This window comes from Cervus elaphus, chromosome 7, assembly GCF_910594005.1.
Source record: "Cervus elaphus chromosome 7, mCerEla1.1, whole genome shotgun sequence".
In the NCBI taxonomy this organism is placed as follows: Eukaryota; Metazoa; Chordata; class Mammalia; order Artiodactyla; family Cervidae; genus Cervus; species Cervus elaphus.
Genome location: NC_057821.1, coordinates 28,602,350 through 28,608,973, shown reverse-complemented (window position 1 = coordinate 28,608,973; position 6,624 = coordinate 28,602,350). Strand labels below are relative to the sequence as shown.

At 45.4% G+C, this 6,624-nt stretch overlaps 1 long non-coding RNA gene across 1 annotated transcript; it reads left to right on the top strand.

Annotated features, from left to right (window-relative positions):
• The first annotated feature begins 1,586 nt into the window (after positions 1-1,586).
• On the top strand, positions 1,587-4,757 carry LOC122697774. Its single transcript, XR_006342175.1, has 4 exons — positions 1,587-1,643; positions 1,749-1,875; positions 3,870-4,096; positions 4,383-4,757. It is a non-coding gene; the product is annotated as an uncharacterized LOC122697774 (long non-coding RNA).
• Positions 4,758-6,624: the final 1,867 nt, after the last annotated feature.

Genomic DNA, 6,624 nt, shown 5'->3' with positions numbered 1-6,624 from the left:
TGATGGGCACACCTTCAGGGAATGAAGTATAATGCTTAATACACAGCTGACATCTGCTCCATTTAAGTCCATAATGACTGCTAAATTTTATTGTAAATAAAAAAGTTTAAAAGATGAAAAAAAGAAAAACAGCTAATATATAAGTAAACCTGTGCTGTAAGACAAGTCCTATTACTCCAATATGTTGTAGAGAAAAACATCTTTCTACTTAGAAATGTTCCTGGGATTTTTACCTGAGATCCCAATATCAACTTGTTACTGACCACACTCCTCATCCATCCCCACATGGGACTTCCCATCACAGACAGTGGGCAGATCAACAACCAAGGCCTTTCCTCGGACATCCTAGAATCTGCTTCCTCCCACCCAACACCTCATTTTCTACCACAACCCATTCTCTTCCTGCTTTTAAAACTCATTCATTCACAGTTCTTTTCTGTCTTAGATATAAGCTCCAAAATAACACAAACTTGTTTTGTTTACTGTAGTACGATGTCTGACACATAGTAGGAAACCACTCAATATTTGTGGGATAAATATACATCTCCTGCTTGTCAGCTCACTTCCTTCTGACTTCACAGGCAATGAATATTCTTTCACCCAAACATCTAAAGAATCTGAAATGGGAGGATTCCCTAGCGATCCAGTGGTTAGAACTCCATACTCTCACTCCAAGGACCCAGGTTTGATCCCTGGTTGGGAACTAAATACCATAAGATGACCGGCCCCCCTTAAAAAAAGGATCGGAAATGGTTCCTCTACCAGAAAACCTCCGTGGCTGGAGAAGGTAGAGACAGCTTGCTTTGATTACACATAATATCAAATTAAAACTCCCATAGAATCCTTCCCTGACTTTTTTGCCATGAACCGTGAATGAAGGCACTGTCAATCCCCTGTCAGGGGATTGTCAAAGCCCCATTACTGTCTTTGTTTTATCCTCCACTTCCAACTGTCTTTGTTTCATTTCTGCTGGTCTCATCTACTGTCCAAATAAGGTGGTAATGTGCCCTCAGCTCCCAGGCAAACTGGCACGGTCCTAGGTGTAGGAATTTCTTCGATCATTCCACTTGTCTGGCATGCAGCACTGATGAGAAGAACCAACTGAAGTTCCTTGGGTGGATAAGTTAACATATCATCCGGATATGTTAGTCCAGATGATACTGGACAATGAGATTCACAGTGACAGTGAATCGCATTTTATGTGTCCTCCCAACTAAGTTCTGTTCATCAAGTCTTTCTTCTCACACTCCCTGCCCTGCCCAGTCATCCCGGTTACTCAGGACTTCTCTCCAGGAAGCAAGGTCTTGAACTGAACAGATTTTTAGCCCCATCTGTGCCTCAGAGGAGGAGTTCTCTCCACCGTGACAATTTGATCCCCTTGAACTGTACAACTTCCTGCTCCTCCCCAGGCCCTGCCTAAGGGGACCACGTCATCTTCCATTCTTATGCATCTCCTGGCCTCTACAGCCCTCTTCTCTGAGTTCAGATATTCTGTTACCTGCCCATAGCTGGAAGAACAGGTCACATACCCAGCCCCTGCCCAGCCCCAATGATACTATAAAGACCTTCTTCGAAAGAGAAAGTAAGAGGTGACATTCTGTGGAGGGATCCTAAGGGACCAGGCATCCAGTCTGCAGCCCCAGGTGCCCCCTACTGGTGTTTTTCCTTAGGTTGAGGACCCATTCTTTGGAGACCCAAACTCCCAGCACTCCAGCCTCAGATCTCCACCTTTCTTCTTTCCATTCTAGGACTTATCACATCTGGGACTCAGGAAACCTCCTTTCCAGGCGTGGCAGTCAGAGTATCTCAAGATGAAGGAAAAAGCTTTTTCCCTTGAATGCTGGCTGTTGTTTCATCTACTACTTTTAGGAAATGGTGAGTGATATAATCTTGAAGTCTGAATAGGGTTTGGAGAAAATGTTGTCCAGTCCTGGCATGCATACTTTGCCTGTTAGCGCCCCTTCTCATTAAAGAAGGACAGATATTTTGCTTTATTCTCTTCCATCCAACCTAGCCTTTGCTCTCTATTCTGTTCCCAGTAACAACTCTTCTGCCCAGAAGTCTGGCCTATTTCCTCTGTAATAAATCAACCCTAAGGACAGATGCATTGGAGTTGGAAGGTATCTTAATGTCTGACCACCCGCAGTAGGCAAGAACCCATTTCCAGTATCCCTGACAGTGGTCACCTAGTCTCTAATTAAGCTTGTAAGTGTTCCACACTCACACAGATTGAATTCTTTCTAGAATTTGCCCCATCATGACTTTGACTCATCTTTTTATGCCCCTGAACAAAACAAATCTATTCCCTTTCCATAGGCCAACTTCTCATCTCAATTTCTCACTTAGTTTTTTTCTCTCTCTCTCCCTCTCTCTTTCTCTCTTTTGCGTTTGCAGGATTTTAGTTCCCTGACCACAGATTGAACTCACGCCCTTGGCACTGAAAGCACAGAGTCCTAAGCACTGGATCGCCAGGAAATTCCTCTTTTTTCTCTTGACCCTGATCATAACCCTAATCGGAGGCATTAACAAGGGATTTTTGGATTCTTCCTCTAAATCTAAATGTGTGATATTTATGTTAGTCCAGATGATACTATGGAAGGAATAAGTAAGGGGATGAAAACCACATCTCAGCAGGAGAACAGAGCTATAGATGAGGTGAGGGTATATAGGCAGCTGGGAGGCCAAGAGCTAGGTTGTTGTTGGGATGGAAAATCAGAACAGGGTAGGAAAGAGACATGAAATAGAGGGGAAAAGCACAAGCCTCATCTTAACTCTCACTCACTAAGTAAGGAAGTTGGGCCCCTTCCCAGAATCCTGGGAGATCTTATCATTTCTGGCTACCTGCAGCAAGTTCTCTGCCAGGCCAAGTGTCAAGGTCACTTGGGGTCCCATACCTGGCAGCTCCCAAACTTGTGTGCATAAGAATTACCTGATAGTAGTGAAAATACACACTATTTCCTCTCCCAAACCTCCCCTTGATTATTTCTCCCCTGGAAGAGAGGTACAATTCTGTTTGGAGAGTAGCTCAATATATACACGTGTATATACATGTAGACCCTTCAATTAGCTCTTTTATGTTCTTTATCTGAAGAGTATCATGAGTAGTTAGAGAAGGAATAATACCTGTGACCCCAGGTCATGTGACTTCCAAGGTCATGTGACTTAGGATGTAGAATACACAGGTTAAGGGCTGGAGTTAGTGTCAGTCAGCCTTGGTTTAAATTCCTGCTCCATGACCTGCTAGCTGTCTAACCTGGGACCAGGTTTAACTTCTCTAAACCTCAATTTCTCTATCTATAAAATGGGAGTGTTAAAAAGTTCCTATCTCATGGAAGTATTGTGAGTATTTGAAGTACTAATTCATATGTGGCACTTAGCACAACACCTGGAACAGAGTCATTATTCAATAAATGATAGTTATTATTGCCATTGACTGTGTGACTGAGCTGGAGAAGGCAATGGCACCCCACTCCAGTACTCTTGCCTGAAAAATCCCATGGATGGAGGAGCCTGGTAGGCTGCAGTCCATGGGATCGCTAAGAGTCGGACATGACTGAGCGACTTCACTTTCACTTTTCACTTTCATGCACTGGAGAAGGAAATGGCCACCCACTCCAGTGTTCTTGCCTGGAGAATCCCAGGGACGGGGGAGCCTGGTGGGCTGCTGTCTATGGGGTCACACAGAGTCGGACATGACTGAAGTGACTTAGCAGCAGCAGCAGTGTGACTGAGCACGTGTGTGTGTGCACGTGCGTACACACACACACACACACACACACACACACACATCATTGCCGTTGGTGGTAGTAGTAGTTGCAGAATCAAATAAAACTTCCAATGGAACTAACTAGCCATCCTTTATTAATAAGCTGTAACTTCTACTGCCAACACTACAACCACCTCCCTTGGATCGACCACACTATCCAGCGGAACTGACACAACCACTACCATCTCCAGTGTCACCAGCTCAAGTACTGCTCCACCAAGGGAAGAGGAAAACCCTAGCGGACACCTGAGGCCGGGGGAGGTCGTCCTGGTTACTCTGGCCTCGCTTGCAATGGCTGTGATTCTCCTCACTGGGCTTCTCTTCTATTTCGTGAGTGTCTGATGTGCAAGAAACCCCTTTCTTTCTGAGGGAAAGACAGCAGGGAAGTCAGGGAGGAACTAGGCAAGAGACAGCAGGGTGACTGCAGGGGTAACGGGATAAGAAAATCAGAAAAGACAGAAACAGCAGGTTAGAGTCAGCAAGAGAGGGTCAAAAAGCCAAGACATTCAGAGGAAAGTGATGAGGGGAAGATGGGAACCAAAGAAATATGAGGAGGGGGGCGAGCGCTGGAGGAGGGGGACAAGACTCTGAAATTACTCAGCTTCTTGTCTTCTAGAGAAACTCCCCAAGCCTAAGAAACCTCTTCAACGTTGATCTCTTGCCGCCCCCACTGCTATGCCCTCACGGCTGTTATGAAGTCCCAGAAGGGTCCAGAGCAACTGTAACTGACTTCAGAGGAGAGCTGTCTTCTCCTGCAGCCAGAGAGCTGACTGGGAGACAAGCATGGCCCTGAGTGTCCCTGAAGGGAGAAGCACCACAGTCCTCGGGGGCAGAGAGGCTGCTGACCTGGATCGAGAGGTTAAGTGCCCCCCCGTTCCTGCTCCTCCCAACTTTTCTTCAGCCTCCTTCCCAGCTTGATTCTCCCAACAAAAGGAGGCTGTAGCTGTCACTGAATTATTGAATAAATGCATCTAATATATGTGGAACCAGACACTGTGGGTGTGTGTTTATACATTGCTGTGAATAAACATTCCTAAAGACCCTTCTTCCCTATGTTCTCCCAGCTCTCAAATCCCTAGAGTGAAATCCAGACTGTATATTTATCCCCTTCTCTTCCCCATTCCCTGAAGGTCTCCAGGCTGATGGAAGAATGGAATCAGGAAACGCTGGGGGGAGAAAGTGCTGGGCTTCACAGGTTTGTGTTGCACAAACAGTTTCTGTGCGAGTTCAGAGCACGAGTTCACAGATAGTGAAGCAGAGAAGGTGCTGCTGACGGGGTTGCCCCCAGAGGTGGCACATTGCCTGGTTCCCTGGCCACACAGGTCTGCTCTTCACTGGAAAGGCAGGTGTGAGTCGGCACCTGTCTCGCCTGCGGGTTCACAGCCCCAACAGAGAGGTGTGATCCCAGTTTCTGCAAGGGTGGGCTCAGCCTCTGCGGCCAGGAGCCAAGTTCTTGGCACTTCCCACAAAGCCAGGTCTCAGAACAGGGCCAAAAAATCCATGTGTCAGCACCCAACAATGCTGAAAGCCAAGGCCTCATTAAGGATTCTGGTGCAACTTGCTCATCACACACACTCGCTGACCCTTCCTCATGCCAAGGAATCACTCACCTTTGTTTCATCAACTTGGCTTTTGCTGTGGTTCTCAAAGTCTGGACCTTTGCCAGAGCCTTCTTAACAGGACGACACAAACTGACAATTCCTAGGGAGGAAAGTGACTTCCCTGGTGGCTCAGACGGTAAAGCATCTGCTTGCAATGCAGGAGACCTGGGTTCGACCCCTGGGTTGGGAAGATCCCCTGGAGAAGGAAATGGCAACCCACTCCAGTACTCTCGCCTGGAAAATCCCATGGACAGAGGAGCCTGGTAGGTTACAGTCCATGGGGTCGCAAAGAGTCAGACACGACTGAGCGACTTCACTTCACTAGGGAAGAAAGTAGGGGATAAACTGGGAGACTGGGATTGACATAAACACATTACTATATATATACATGTATATATGTATGTATATATATATATACATATATATACACACACACACAATAGATAACTAATAGTGACCTACTGTATAGCACAGGAAACTCTTCTCAATACTCTGTAATGACATGACCTATATGGAAAAAGATCTAAAAAAGAGTGGTATATGTATATGTATACCTGATACACCTTGCTGAACAGCAGAAACAAATGCAACATTGTAAATCAACTATAATCTAATAAAAAATAAAAAAGTTTTAGGATATCCTATAAAATGATGATACTCTTCAAAAGTGTCAACATCATGAAAGACAAAGACAGAGGAGCTGTCAGATTAGAAGAGACTAAGGAGACCTATAAATAAATGCCATGTGGAATTCTGGATTGGATCCTGGAACAGAAAAATGACATCAATGGAAAAACATGGAAATCTGAATAAGTTCTGTAATTAAGTGAGTAGTGTTATACCAACATTAATTTCTTAGTTTCTATCATTGTATTTGTTGTTCAGTCACTAAGTCGCGTCCGACTCTTTTTGACCCCAGGGACTGCAACACCACAGGCTTCTCTGTACCTTCACCAACTCCTAGAGTTTGCACAAACTCATGTCCATTGAGTTGGTGATGCCATTCAACCATCCAGTCCTCTGTCTCTCGATTCTCTTCCTGCCCTCAATCTTTCCCAGCATCAGGGTCTTTTCCAGTAAGTCAGCTCTTCGCATCAGTGGCCAAAGCACTGGAGCTTCTTCAGCTTCAGCATCAGTCCTTCCAATGATGAATATTCAGGATTGATTTCCTTTAGGACTGGCAGTTTGATTTGCTTGCAAGAATTCTCAAGAGTCTTCTCCAGCACCACAGTTAAAAAGCATCAATTCTTTGACGCT